This window comes from Podarcis pityusensis (genome assembly GCF_964106645.2).
Source record: "Podarcis pityusensis genome assembly, chromosome: 2".
Lineage (NCBI taxonomy): Eukaryota > Metazoa > Chordata > Lepidosauria > Squamata > Lacertidae > Podarcis > Podarcis pityusensis.
In genome coordinates, this window is record NC_138029.1 from 115,962,343 (window position 1) to 115,976,376 (window position 14,034).

The 14,034-nt window shown below is 42.6% G+C and overlaps 2 protein-coding genes across 4 annotated transcripts in view; both read right to left on the reverse strand.

Annotated features, from left to right (window-relative positions):
* NOTCH4 (notch receptor 4) overlaps window positions 1-14,034 on the reverse strand; it is a 98,306-nt gene that overhangs the window by 81,566 nt on the left and 2,706 nt on the right. The window lies entirely within an intron of this gene.
* The window catches only part of LOC308469370 (uncharacterized protein), a 43,225-nt gene that overhangs the window by 6,678 nt on the left and 22,513 nt on the right, over window positions 1-14,034 (reverse strand). Inside the window, exon 1 of one of the 2 annotated variants that reach the window (XM_080991708.1) lies at window positions 5,078-6,326. The exons of the other annotated variant lie outside the window; for it this stretch is intronic. The gene's annotated coding sequence lies outside the window, so the exon portion shown is untranslated. Of the gene's footprint in view, window positions 1-5,077; window positions 6,327-14,034 lie in introns of those variants that run through there. 2 annotated transcript variants of the gene reach the window in all.

Here is a 14,034-nt window from a genome sequence, read left to right on the forward strand (position 1 = left end):
GATTAAAACGAGTGTTAAATGGAGTGATTCATAAAGACCAGGCAGGCTTTCTCCCAGGTAGACATTTGTCTGACAATACAAGGAACATCATTGACATTTTGGAACTATTGCAAATGAATACTAATACAAAAGCAGTGTTGATTTTTATAGATGCGGAGAAGGCCTTTGATAACATTTCATGGAATTTTATGAAGAAAAATCTTAAAGGGATGGGAGTGGGACGGGGGTTTGAAAATGGTATAGATGCAATTTATTCAGAACAAAAGGCAAAATTGATAGTTAATAATGTGGTGTCAGAAGAGTTTAAAATTGAGAAAGGAACACGACAGGGTTGCCCTATTTCCCCATTGCTATTCATCTCGGTCCTGGAGGTGCTCTTGAACTATGATTAGAGGAGACCGGTTGATTGAAGGAATTCAGGTCGGAGCTAAACAGTACAAACTTAAGGCTTTTGCAGATGACCTTGTTTTGACATTACAGGAGCCAAAATCTAGTACGAAAAGGGTGTTAGAACTGATCCAAAAATTTGGTCGAGTGGCAGGATTCAAATTAAACAAGCAGAAAACTAAGGTTCTGGGAAAAAACTTGACAACTTTGGAAAAAGAAAGGTTTCAGAAGGAGACAGAGTTAAATGTGGTCAAAAAGGTGAAATATTTAGGGGTTAATATGACGGCTAAAAACCTGAATTTATTTAAAGACAATTATGAAAAATGCTGGTCAGAAATCAAAAAGGATTTAGAAATTTGGTCAAAATTGAAGCTTTCCTTGCTGGGTCGAATAGCTGCTATAAAGATGAATGTATTGCCAAAAATGTTGTTTTTGTTTCAGACTTTGCAGATTGTGGACAAGATGGACTGTTTCAAGAGGTGGCAGAGAGATATTTCTAGGTTTGTCTGGCAGGGCAAAAAGCCCAGAATAAAATTTAAAATACTAACTGATGCTAAAGAAAGAGGGGGGTTTGCCCTGCCAGATATGAAACTGTATTATGAATCAGCAGCTTTCTGCTGGTTGAAAGATTGGCTACTTCTCGAAAACACTGACATCTTGGATTTGGAAGGGTTTAACAATGTGTTTGGGTGGCATGCATATCTGTGGTATGACAAGGTTAAAGCTCATAAAGCATTTAAGAACCATATAGTCAGGAAGACACTGTTTAATGTCTGGACAAGATATAAAGATTTATTAGAGAGTAAGACCCCAAGGTGGTTGTCACCAATGGAAGCTAAGGCTCAGAAAAGACTCAATATGGAGGCCAATTGGCCAAAATATTGGGAGATAGTAGAAGAGGATGGAGACACTTGGAGATTGCAGAGTTTTGAGAAATTAAAGGACAAAGTGCGAGACTGGTTACATTATGGTCAGATTAGGGAGGCCTTTAAGGTGGATAAAAAAATAGGCTTCCAGGTGGAAAAATCGAAACTAGAAACAGAACTGCTAGAACGAAAAACTAAGGTACTTTCAAGAATGTATAACTTGCTGTTAAAATGGAACACTCAGGATGAAACGGTTAAATCAGCAATGATAAAATGGGCGCAAGACATTGGCTATAATATTATGTTTGCTGACTGGGAACGGTTATGGACCACTGGTGTGAAATTTACGGCATGTAATGCCCTGAAAGAAAATATTATGAAAATGATATACAGGTGGTACATGACCCCAGTCAAGCTTGCAAAAATATACCATTTGCCAGACAATAAGTGTTGGAAATGTAAAGAAACTGAAGGAACATTCTTTCACCTTTGGTGGACGTGCCCTAAGATTAAGGCTTTCTGGGAAATGATCTATAATGAACTGAAAAAGGTATTTAAATATACCTTCCCTAAGAAACCAGAGGCCTTCCTTCTGGGCATTGTTGGCCAAATGGTGTTAAAGAAGGACAGAACTTTCTTTATGTATGCAGTAACAGCAGCAAGAATACTCATCGCAAAATATTGGAAGACACAAGATTTGCCCACCCTGGAAGAATGGCAGATGCAACTGATAGACTACATGGAACTGGCAGAAATGACTGGCAGAATCCGAGACCTGGGAGAAGAGATAGTGGAAGAGGACTGGAAGAAATTTAAGGATTATTTGCAAAAGTATTGTAAATTGTATGAATGTTAGAATGATGCAGGATATAAAGATAATATGGCATTAGTGACTTAGTTGAAAGGAGTATGAAAACAATTGAACTATAAGAACAAAGGTGAAATTTGAATAACATTATGTCAAGCTTAAATATTTGATAACAAAGGGTAAAACTGGAGACATAATAGTTGAAACGTACAATTTAAAATAAGTTTTGAGAGAAGGTGAAGCATTGCTGAACAAGATTTTGTAAATGGGAACACAGAAAAGGGAGATGTGAGGGAGTCAGAAAAGAGGGTTATGGAAATTTTGTTTATGAAACTGAACTATTTTTCATGTCTTTTATATGATTTTTTGTCTTTTGTCTTTTTTTGTATGTTTTTTTCGGGGTTTTTTCTTTTGGTCTATGTGACCGATGGTGATGGTGTTTTTCCTTTTTTGGGTTGTGTATGTGAATGGTGTTTTATTGTTTAAAACCTTTAATAAATATTTTATATATATAAAAAACTGTATTAAAGGAAGAAAACGGAGAATTGGAATTAAAGGATTATACAGAAATTAAAGCTCATATTAGTGATTGGTTCCAATATATTCAAATTAAGTATAGATTAGCGAAAGACAAAAAGCTAGGATTTGAAAAAGAAATATCAAAATTTGATAAATATTTAATACAAGAAAAATCAAATAATATATCTAGATTGTATAATCTGATCTTAGAGTGGGAAACAAAGGATGAATTGGTTAAAGTATCAATGATTAAATGGGCGCAAGATATTGGGGAAAATATTATGTTTGAACAATGGGAAAAATTGTGGAAAGAAGATATGAAATTCACGATGTGTTATATACTGAAAGAAAATTACCTCAAAGTACAACATAGATGGTATTTAACACCTGAAAGAATAACAAAAACGAATAAAAATTGTAGCGATGTCTGTTGGCGATGCAACACTGGAAAAGGTACTATGATACATATATAGTGGAATTGTTTAAACATCAAACAATTTTGGGAAATAATATATAATGAAATGAAAAAAAATGTTTAGATATTCATTTAGGAAAACACCAGAAGATTTTCTATTGGGAATAGTACCAGGAAGCCTAAAGGAAGAAGACAAGACCTTATATTTATACGCAACAGTAGCCGCAAGGCTATTGAGTGCGAAAAACTGGAAAAGTGGTATTGTACTGACAAAAATAGAGTGGCTTGCCAAATTATTGGAGTCCTACAATATATCTAAAACAGTGGGAGAAATTGGAAGGATCTCAAAAGAGTAGATAGATAGGGACTGGAAGGTGTTTAAAAGATACTTGCAAAACCATATCGAAAAATCAGAACTCCTATTGGAATAAACAAGTTCAGTTTCAAACACTGAAATACTAAATAAGATGGATAACAATGTGTAATAGAAAAAGAAGTTCCTGCGCAATGTTTGCCATCTTGCCAAAGGTTGCAGGCAGCTTTACCTGCAGCAATTGTATATTGATTGCCCTCTTAGAAGACAAAGTCCAGCAACTGGAGGAACGTGTAGCTACGCTCCAAAGAATTAGAGAGCTGGAGCTCTTCTTGGAAGCAACAGAGAACACCGTCTCCACCAAGGAGGAGACAGGGAACACCCCTGAGAAGGAGGCTAGTTCACCAACACAGGTGCCAGATATATGGAGAAACGTGACTCAAAGAAGTAGGAGGCCCAGGGTTCGCTCTGATTGTTTAGAAATACACAATCGCTTTGAAGTCCTCTCCCCTAGCATGGAAGACGAAGAACAGACTCCATTTGAGGATCTCTCCCTCATTACAGTCGATCAGGTATATGAAGACGAGCAGCAAAGTCAGTCCTCAGGGAATGTGCAGGCGACCTTGGAATGGACAGCTCACGGAAGAACCCCGACCAAACCTAAGAGGAGGCGTGTAGTGGTGATAGGGGATTCCCTACTGAGGGGAACAGAAGCAGTGATCTGTGGGCCTGACAAGATGTTTCGGGAGATGTGCTGTCTCCCCGGGGCTAAGATCCAAGATGTGATTGAACGACTGCAAGGAATCATAAAACCCACTGACAAATACCCCTTCCTCTTGGTTCATGTGGGAACCAATGACACTGCAAGCAATAGCCTCCAGAAGATCAAAAGAGATTACGAGGCTCTGGGCAGGAAATTGAAGCAATTAAATGCACAAATTGTCATCTCATCTGTCCTCCCAGTTGAACGACGTGGCCCAGGGAGAGAGGGAAAAATAGTGGAAGTGAACAGCTGGCTTCGCAAATGGTGTAAACAGGAACGGTTTGGATTCTTAGATCACGGACTGCAGTTTCTTGAAGATGGACTTCTGGCAAGTGATGGGCTGCACCTCACAACGGTTGGGAGGAATGTTTTTGCCAAAAATCTCAGAAACCTCATCAGGAGGGCTTTAAACTGACTAATGTGGGGGAGGGAGACAGTGCTCCTGAAGGTGGGAGTCTATCAATTGATGAAGATGATCATCCAAATGTCATATACCAAATGGAGCAAACAGCACGCAGACCTAGTGGTGGGAGGAAAAAATCCTGAAATAAGAGACACGGGGGAATGATTAATGGACTTCAATGTCTGTACACTAATGCGCAAAGCATGGGAAATAAACAAGATGAGCTTGAGCTCTTGGTACAGCAAGCTAAATATTGACATAATAGGCATCACTGAAACCTGGTGGGATAAGTCCCACGATTGGAATGTAATAATGGAGGGATACAATCTATTTCAGAGAAACAGACCAGACAAGAAAGGAGGAGGAGTGGCGTTATATGTCAGGGATGTGTATACCTGTGAAGAGATCCAAGATTTAGAACCTCAAAGCTAAAGTGAGAGCATTTGGGTCAAAATTAAGGGAGAGAAGAATAACAGAGACCTCATTGTGGGAGTTTACTATAGATCCCCAAGCCAAACGGAGGACATAGACGATGCCTTCCTGGAACAGATGGCCAAGCATGCAAAAGGAAGGGAGATAGTAGTAATGGGGAACTTCAATTACCTGGATATTTGTTGGATGTCAAACTCAGCCAAGAGCATAAGGTCAAACAGATTCCTCACTGGCCTTGCAGACAACTTCATTGTCCAGAAAGTGGGAGAAGCAACAAGAGGAACAGCCATTTTAGATCTGGTCCTAACCAATGTTGATGACCTGGTTAGTGGGGTAGAAGTGGAAGGATCATTAGGCGTGAGTGATCATGCTCTTCTGAAGTTTACTATACAGCGGAAAGGAGCAGCCTAGGACTCAATTTCTTGACTTTAAGAAAGCCGACTTCATAAAACTTAGGGAAGTGCTGGGTGAGATCCCATGGACAGTAATACTAAAAGGAAAGGGAGTTCATGATGGCTGGGAGTTTGTTAAGAGGGAGATAGTAAAAGCACAACTTCAGGCAATACCAATGAGACGGAAACATGGAAGGTGCCTAAAGAAGCCAGGGTGGCTATCTAAAGAACTTTTAACTGAGTTAAGATTAAAAAAGGATGTGTACAAAAAATGGAAAAGGGGGGGAACCACCAAAGAGGAATTCAAACAAATAGCCAGCACATGTAGACACAAAGCCAGAAAAGCTAAAGCACAGAATGAACTCAGGCTTGCTAGAGAGGTTAAAAGCAACAAAAAAGGCTTTTATGGGTATGTCCGTAGCAAAAGGAAGAACAAAGAAACAGTGGGGTCACTCAGAGGAGAAGATGGTGAAATGCAAACAGGGGACACAGAAAGGGCTGAACTCCTCAATGCTTTCTTTGCCTCAGTCTTCTCCGATAAAGAAAACAATGCCCGACCTGAAGAATTTGGAGCAAATGATTCAGCAGAGGAAACACAGCCCAGAATAACTAAGGAGATAGTACAAGAATACTTGGCTAGTTTAGATGTATTCAAGTCTCCAGGGCCAGATGAACTGCATCCAAGAGTATTAAAAGAACTGGCAGATGTGATCTCAGAACCACTGGCAGTCATCTTTGAGAATTCCTGGAGAACAGGCAAAGACCCGGCAGACTGGAGGAGGGCAAATGTTGTCCCTATTTTCAAAAAGGGGGAAAGAGAGGACCCAAATAATTATCGCCCAGTCAGTCTGACATCAATACCAGGGAAGATTCTGGAGCAGATCATTAAGCAAACAGTCTGTGAGCACCTAGAAAGGAATGCTGTGATCACCAATAGTCAGCATGGATTTCTGAAAAATAAGTCATGTCAGACTAACCTGATCTCGTTTTTTGACAGAATTACAAGCCTGGTAGATGAAGGGAACGCAGTGGATGTAGCCTACCTTGATTGCAGTCCAAGATGGCGACGAGGTAAGACGCATTTGCCGGAGTTCATTTCGAATCCTCCCTAAAATCTGTGTTGTGGCACCCAGCCTTTCAAGTTTTTGCTGAAGATTGTACCAGAGTGCTGGAATCCCATGCCAGGAGTTCACATTGCTGATAATTGTAAAGCCTGCATCGTAAATCAGCTTTAATGAGCAGATAATTGTATTCTCCGGCAGCCTTGGAAGCAGCCTTCGACTTACTGGTTTTCCGCCAGCTCACAGCCAGCTGTATTTCTATTTCTACCACCTTTTATTACCTTTTAAGCACTGCTATTTTAAAAGACTCATAATGATGGGCCAAGGCAAACGCCTAAGGGATTGTGACGAGGCTCTGCCCTCCCCAAGAGCCAAACAATTAAAAACCGACCCCCCCCGTGTCTGGCAAACGGAGTGACCCCACTGAACACTACTATGGGGTGAAAACTCAGAACCGTTTCTACCCTCTAACGTCTCCAGAAACAACGTCAACACCAGAGGAATTATTTTTACCTCAGACTAAAACCACGGACGGCAAGCTTGGAGGAAGAGGGAGTGTCCCATTGAGGGTGGTGCAGGACGCTGGAACTGAGGACTGCGCAAGATAAGAACAACATGAACATCTCCATCTTGTGGTCAGAACCCTTAATTGCATATTCAAGAAGATTGATGTGCTATCCTCCCAGCTATGTAACCTCGAACAGAAAATTGATAACCTCTGGTCAGAGTTTAAACCAACTGTAGATACGGGGGACTTGAAGTGCCAGAGGTCCTTACCTCCAACCAAAAAAAGAAGTGTGATCCCTAAATATAAACCAAATCCTGCTCTGAAACTTCAAGCGTTGTCCCTGCAACCTAAGAAAATCTGCCTAAACATCGGGGCAGGGTCACCAAGGTGGCTTACTCTGAGTGGGGTTAAAAAGCACCTAAGCAATCTCCTAAACATAGAAATCTCACAATGCGATCTCATTGCAGTATTACCTTTGAACCAGCACCTCAGGCAACAGAAAGTGATGCTTGCGTTTTACTCTCCAAGGATCCCTTCAGCTATCATCAGGCAGAAATCACTCTTGGCTAGGTATGATATCATCCCAACAAGAGTTTTTATGGATAGCATGACCCACCCCCTTCTACTTGCCGGCCACGGCACGGAGCAGACTCTGTCGGAGAGGTCAGGAGTACCTCGGGACATCGAGCCTCCTCTCTCGGAGGATATCCACCCGTACCGAAACTGGACTTACCCTACGCCCCCACGAGCTTTAAAGAAACCCACTGGCGCAAGTAATTCTCTGACCCCGCCGGAGGAAAGAGAGCTTTTAGCCACCTTTGGCGACCTTCCACCGAGAGAACAACAAGAAATAATTGATAGACTAGAAGTACTAAATCATCAGCTCATATATGTCCAGAAGAACGGAAAAGTCCTGCCCACTTTTCAGGATATCCCTGCCAGCTTTTCGGAGTCGTGTTTTAAGGAAGCAGGAAGTCTTCCTTACCTTAGTCCAGCTCCTAAACCCATGCCTCCCCCTCTTGTGGGCAAAACCCACCGACGCTTGGCAGACCCAGGTCTTGCCTCACAAGTTGGCCTCTCATCCCAACTCTTGATAAATTTTGACTCGCCCTCCAAGAGTCCCCCGCTGAGGAGTGTAACTCAGAGTTCCTTCCACCAAAACAATTCCTTACCATCTAATCCATCAATGCCGGAACTGGAGTCTTCATACTCCCCTGAGCGGCATAGACCCGACATACAAACGGTACCAGTACGCTGAGCATCCCCTGTACCTTCGCCAGCACCAGGTCAGGGGAGTGCTCCACCTACATCAAAAAATGGCCCGGATTTGATTGAAGACCCGGCCGGACATATAAACCAAATGGTTTCATCGGCGACCTTTAGACCTCGCGGTGGGGCAGTCTCAGCAAATCCAGTGGAGTTTCCCACTGAAGTGTCCGCCCTTGGGTTAGCCAGCGGGAGACCCGTTTTGTCACCCCAGCCAGAATACCTCACTACCAACTTTAAGACTAGGTACCTTCAGCAGGTGCCTGCCATGCAAAGTAAAATAACTGACTTTTTTGTGGGGTCTGCCTTGCCTCCAAAGGACTCACATTTCTCCCCGAAATGACAGCGAATTGGTCACAACAGGAACTCCCCCCTATCAGTCCTCAGCTGGAACATTGCGGGCTGGAGGGGAAAAAAACTTGACCCAGAATTCTTGGAGTATATTAACCTGTTTCATATTATCTTGTTCCAAGAATCGTGGGAAGTAGAGAAAATTGCCCTAAATGGCTTTGAGCTTCTAGAACTCCCTGCCTGCCCCTCTCAGAAAGGAGGCCGCCCCAAAGGGGGCCTAATAATAGGCATCTCCCTCAACCTACATTCTAAATTTACTCTAGTACAGGCCTTGCCTCCTTACGCCCTTACCGGGCTGATAGAGGGGGAAAAGATCTCACTTCTAGTTACAAATGTTTACTTGCCACCTGGGGGTTCTTCCTCCGAACTGGGCTCTAAATGGGGCTCGCTAGAAGAGCATTTGCTCTCATGCTATGTTAAGTTTCCAAACACCCCGGCCATAATAGGTGGCGATTTTAACGCCCGCACAGCAGCAAATTGGGACTCGCTGACCAAAGCCAAATGGTGGGTTACCCCAAACCTTGATAATTATGATCTGGAACATATCATGAGGAGAACTTCTAAAGACCAACGAGCAAATGAGGCTGGAGTACTCCTCTATCAAATGGCCATCCGTTTAAATCTGGTCCCCCTAAATGGCACATGCCTCCCTGATATTCCAGGGGATTTCACTCACCTGAGCGTCAAATCAAACAGCGTCCTCGATTACCTGTTGGTCTCCAGTGATCTACTTAAGTGTATTTCCACCTTTAAGATCGAGAATGTACAATCTAGTGATCATCTTCCCCTGGTAGCCAAGCTTTCCCTGAACTGGCAGTCGGAGGCCCATAGACATGCGACCCAGATGGTAACCAACGAATCTCTCCAAGTAAGAGGAATCAAATGGTCGGAGACCCAGGCTCAAAGGTATCAGGAATTCTTTCAAAAAGAAATCCTTGGGCCCCATTCCAACATAGGCTCTGCCTCAGATGAGCATAGCATAGTGTTGAAACGCTTCCACCATCATACGACTGATCTTACGTCCTTCTTCAGGTTACCACCCAAAATATTAAATCGAAACGAGTATACTTACGGTGCCCCCTGGTATAATTCTCAGTGCAAACAAGCAAGACAGCGCCTTCGTGCTATATATAATGTATATAAGACCTCTGATGCATCTACTCTGCCAGCTAGTTATGCACAAGCCAAGCAAGTTTACAAACGCACGCAGAAAACTGCCAAATGTGAGTGGCAACAAAATCGCTGGCAGGCCTTGATTACTGCTTCAAAGCCACATAGATCCAGGGAATTCTGGTCTTTGATTAATAGAAGGGTGAGGAAATACCCAAGGGCAGTCATCCCAGCACCGACATGGGAATTGTTCCTGAAGAAATGTTTCTCACAGGCAGATGCTCCCTCCGACCATCTGATGCATCTGTTTTCCCACCTACCTATTTGGCCTCCCACCGATCCTGACGAAATAGCTAAGCTAATAGCCCAGCTGAAACCGGGCAAAGCCCCAGGGCCCGACCTGATCCCTGCTGAAGCCATCAAACTACACCCAAAATGGTGGGCTGGCATCTTGGCCAAAACCTTCGACGCAATCAACGCTTCCGGTCTCATCCCCAAAATATGGAAGGAGGCCATTATAGTACCAATTCATAAAAAAGGTTCTCCAATGGAGCCGGAAAACTACCGTAACATCAGCCTCCTCTCGATCATAGGGAAAATTTATGCCAGCTTTTTGCTGACTAAACTATCGCGATGGGTAGATGAGACTAACCAGATTGGCCATGAACAAGCAGGGTTCAGAACTAAACGTTCTACAACTGATCATGCGATAGTTCTTTACCATCTGGCACGGAAGTACTCCTCCCCTCCCCGGGGCTACCTTTGTGCTGCCTTCTTAGATCTAAAGGCAGCCTTTGACAGCGTTCCTAGAAATATTCTTTGGGAGAAACTTGCGAAACAGGGCATCGATAGAAGACTCCTATGGCTTATAAGTCAGCTCCACGAAGGTACCCATGCCAGAGTGAGACTTACTCCTGCGGGCGACCTCACAAATTCGATACCAATAAACAAGGGAGTGTGCCAAGGATGTATATTGGTTCCCTGCCTATTCAACCTATTCATCAGCGACATGCGAGCACCCCTAGTCAACTCATCTCCAAGTACACACGCGCCTAGACTAGCGGATTACCGCTGTCCACTCCTTTTATATGCGGACGATGCGGTAATTCTATCTTATACACGTGTTGGACTAACCAGAGCTCTGAAGATCTTTGCCACGTATTGTCAACTCAACCAATTAACCATCAACCATGTTAAATCTAAGATTCTGATTTTCGCCAGAAGTCGGAGATTATACGAATGGAAGCTTGGCGGAGCAAAAATAGAGCAAGTCCTAAAATTTCAATACCTAGGAGTTATTTTTCAATACAATTTGGGGTGGAAAGCACAAATTCAACACCTACTTAATAAGGCCAAAACTCTGTCATATGCGCTCCTCCGATTTTTCTTTTCGGATGGAGCTTTGCATGTTCCCTCGGCCCTAAAGGTGTTCAAGGCAAAAGTGGTTACCGCGCTTGCCTATGCTGCCCCGCTCTGGGCCGTGATGACAGATCTTGCTCCTCTTGAGACTCTGCAAAACCAATTCCTACGTCGGATCCTAATGCTCCCCCTGTGCGTAAGTAACGCAGCCATGCGACTAGAATTGAAGATCGCATCCCTAGAAACTTGCCTGTGGAAGCAAGTCTTCAGTTATTGGTTATCATTGTGGCATAGATTACCAGACCATTACCTTGTCCAATGCTTATGGCGAGATGAATTCTCCAGCCTTTGGACTAGTAGAATTCATGCCAAACTCCTGAGTTATGGAATCTCTCCCTTAGATTCCCTAAAACTAGATCAAATCACTGCTCAAAGACTGATCCGCCAAAGACTGGATGACATCGATTTACAGCGAAATTATACGCTGGGGGGAGGTGTTTGTTCGCCCCAGAACATTGGTATTACTTTAACTTACTGCGTTCCATCATACCTCTCCTCCCTTTCGACTGTTGCCCATAGGCTGGCCTTCACCAAAGCGAGGTTTAACGTTTTTCCCTCCAATGTCCTGAGACATAGATTCTCAAAGGGCCAAGCCTCCGCCATGTGCGAATGTGATAAGGAGACGCCGGAGTCGCTTCAGCACATTATGTTCACTTGCCCCTTGTTCAACGTGCCACGGGCAAATTTGTTGGGATCAATCATGCAGAAACTAGAGGGTACCCCACCAAAATTCCACCTTGCCCAAATCTTGCAGGATAAGGATACCCATACGACCCTGAAAGTGGCTAGGTTTCTGGTCGCTGTCCTTACCCAAAAGCGTTGCCAAGGAGCACTACAAGCTAATTAAGGCGCAGTATGTCATTCCATCTCATAGTATTTTATTGTTACAGTGGTGTTTTAGCGGCTGTTTTTACCCACGTGCACAAGCTGTTATTTATGTCTTGTTTTTATCTGCATGGGCCTATGGCCGTAATAAATATTATTATTATTATTATAAGGGAACGCAGTGGATGTAGCCTACCTTGATTTCAGCAAGGCATTCTACAAGGTGCCCCATGATATTCTTGTAAAGAAGCTGGTAAAATGCGGACTTGACTATGCTACCACTCAGTGGATTTGTAACTGGATGACTGACCGAACCCAAAGGGTGCTCATCAATGGTTCCTCTTCATCCTGGAGAAGAGTGAGCCAACAGTGTGACACGGCAGCTAAAAAAGCCAATGCAGTTCTGGGCTGCATCAATAGGAGTATAGCATCTAGATCAGGGGAAGTAATAGTGCCACTGTATTCTGCTCTGGTCAGACCTCACCTGGAGTACTGTGTCCAGTTCTGGGCACCACAATTCAAGACAAACTGGAACGTGTCCAGAGGAGGGTAACCAAAATGGTCAAAGGCCTGGAAACGATGCCTTATGAGGAACGGCTTAGGGAGCTGGGCATGTTTAGCCTGGAGAAGAGGAGGTCAAGGGGTGATATGATAGCCATGTTCAAATATATAAAAGGATGTCATATAGAGGAGGGAGAAAGGTTGTTTTCTGCTGCTCCAGAGAAGCGGACACGGAGCAATGGATCCAAACTACAAGAAAGAAGATTCCACCTAAACATTAGGAAGAACTTCCTGACAGTAAGAGCTGTTAGACAGTGGAATTTGCTGCCAAGGAGTGTGGTGGAGTCTCCTTCTTTGGAGGTCTTTAAGCAGAGGCTTGACAACCATATGTCAGGAGTGCTCTGATGGTGTTTCCTGCTTGGCAGGGGGTTGGACTCGATGGCCCTTGTGGTCTCTTCCAACTGTATGATTCTATTATATGATTCTATGAAATTAGGCTAAAGGTGTGTGAAAGAAAGTAATAGAAGTGGAAAGAAATTGCAATTGAGTAGATTGGAAGTCTAACACAAAGGTGGGGTGAGGGGTGGTGGATGGTGATGGGAAAAGGAATTATTTGTGGGATTGAGTGTAAGTATGTTTGAACACTTTTAAGGATTGTATGAAATGTATGTTTGTATGCTTGTATATCTGTAATATATGTGGATTAATGATGAACTATTTTAACAATAATTTTTTTTAAAAAAATTAAAATAAAAAAAGGTTTTAGTTATGAGACATCACAATTTCAAAAAGAACTCTTAGGAAGAAACATAAAAAAATCTGTCTAAAATGTATAACTTGCTCCTAGAATGGCATACAAAGGATGAACAGGTCACTTCAAAGAAGAAGTGGGTACCTTTTGCTATATGTGGTGGTTATGTAAAATAACAGTATCATTTTGGGAAATGGTATATAATGAATTGGAAAAAAATGTTTAAAATAAATTTTGTTAAGAAACCAGAAGTTTATTTATTTGGAATTACAGGTACTGCGATCCCAAAAGACCAGGAAAGACTATGTATGCGACAACAGCTGCACAGATGTTATTATCTCAAAGATGGGAAGATGCAATAATCCGAACTAGGGAAGAATGGTGAGCTAAACTGCTGGACTCTGCCAAAATGGCAAAATTAGCCATGAGACTCAGGAATCAAGAAAACAAGGACTTTAAAAAAGAATGGGGAAATTTTATAATTTACGTATGAGATTACTGCACGCAAATCAAAACGTTAGCTGGACTTTAGGAATCACTTGTAAATAAGTTTATGGACACTTTAGATAAATGAGAACTGTGGAGAATGTATCTATACAGTGGTACCTCATGTTACGTAACCCTCTGGTATTTTTCCGGGTTTCGCCACTCGCACGCGTAGAAGCACTCTATTGCGCCGTGTGCGTGTGCAGAAGCGATCCTCTGGTTTGCAAAAACCTCGGGATCTGTCATTTAAAATGCTATAAAAACATTATATCAAATGTTTTTGATGTAAACTTGTATTTGTAAAAACCAATAAAAATATTTCAAAAAAAGGGGAAGTCCATAGATTGACTATGCTTCTGTTGATTCATCATTTGCAAACCCAGAAATAGGGGCTCCTGTTTTTGAAGTTTGCCTCGGAAACCGAACGTGCTCCTGAGCTCCATTTTTATGGTTGGGCA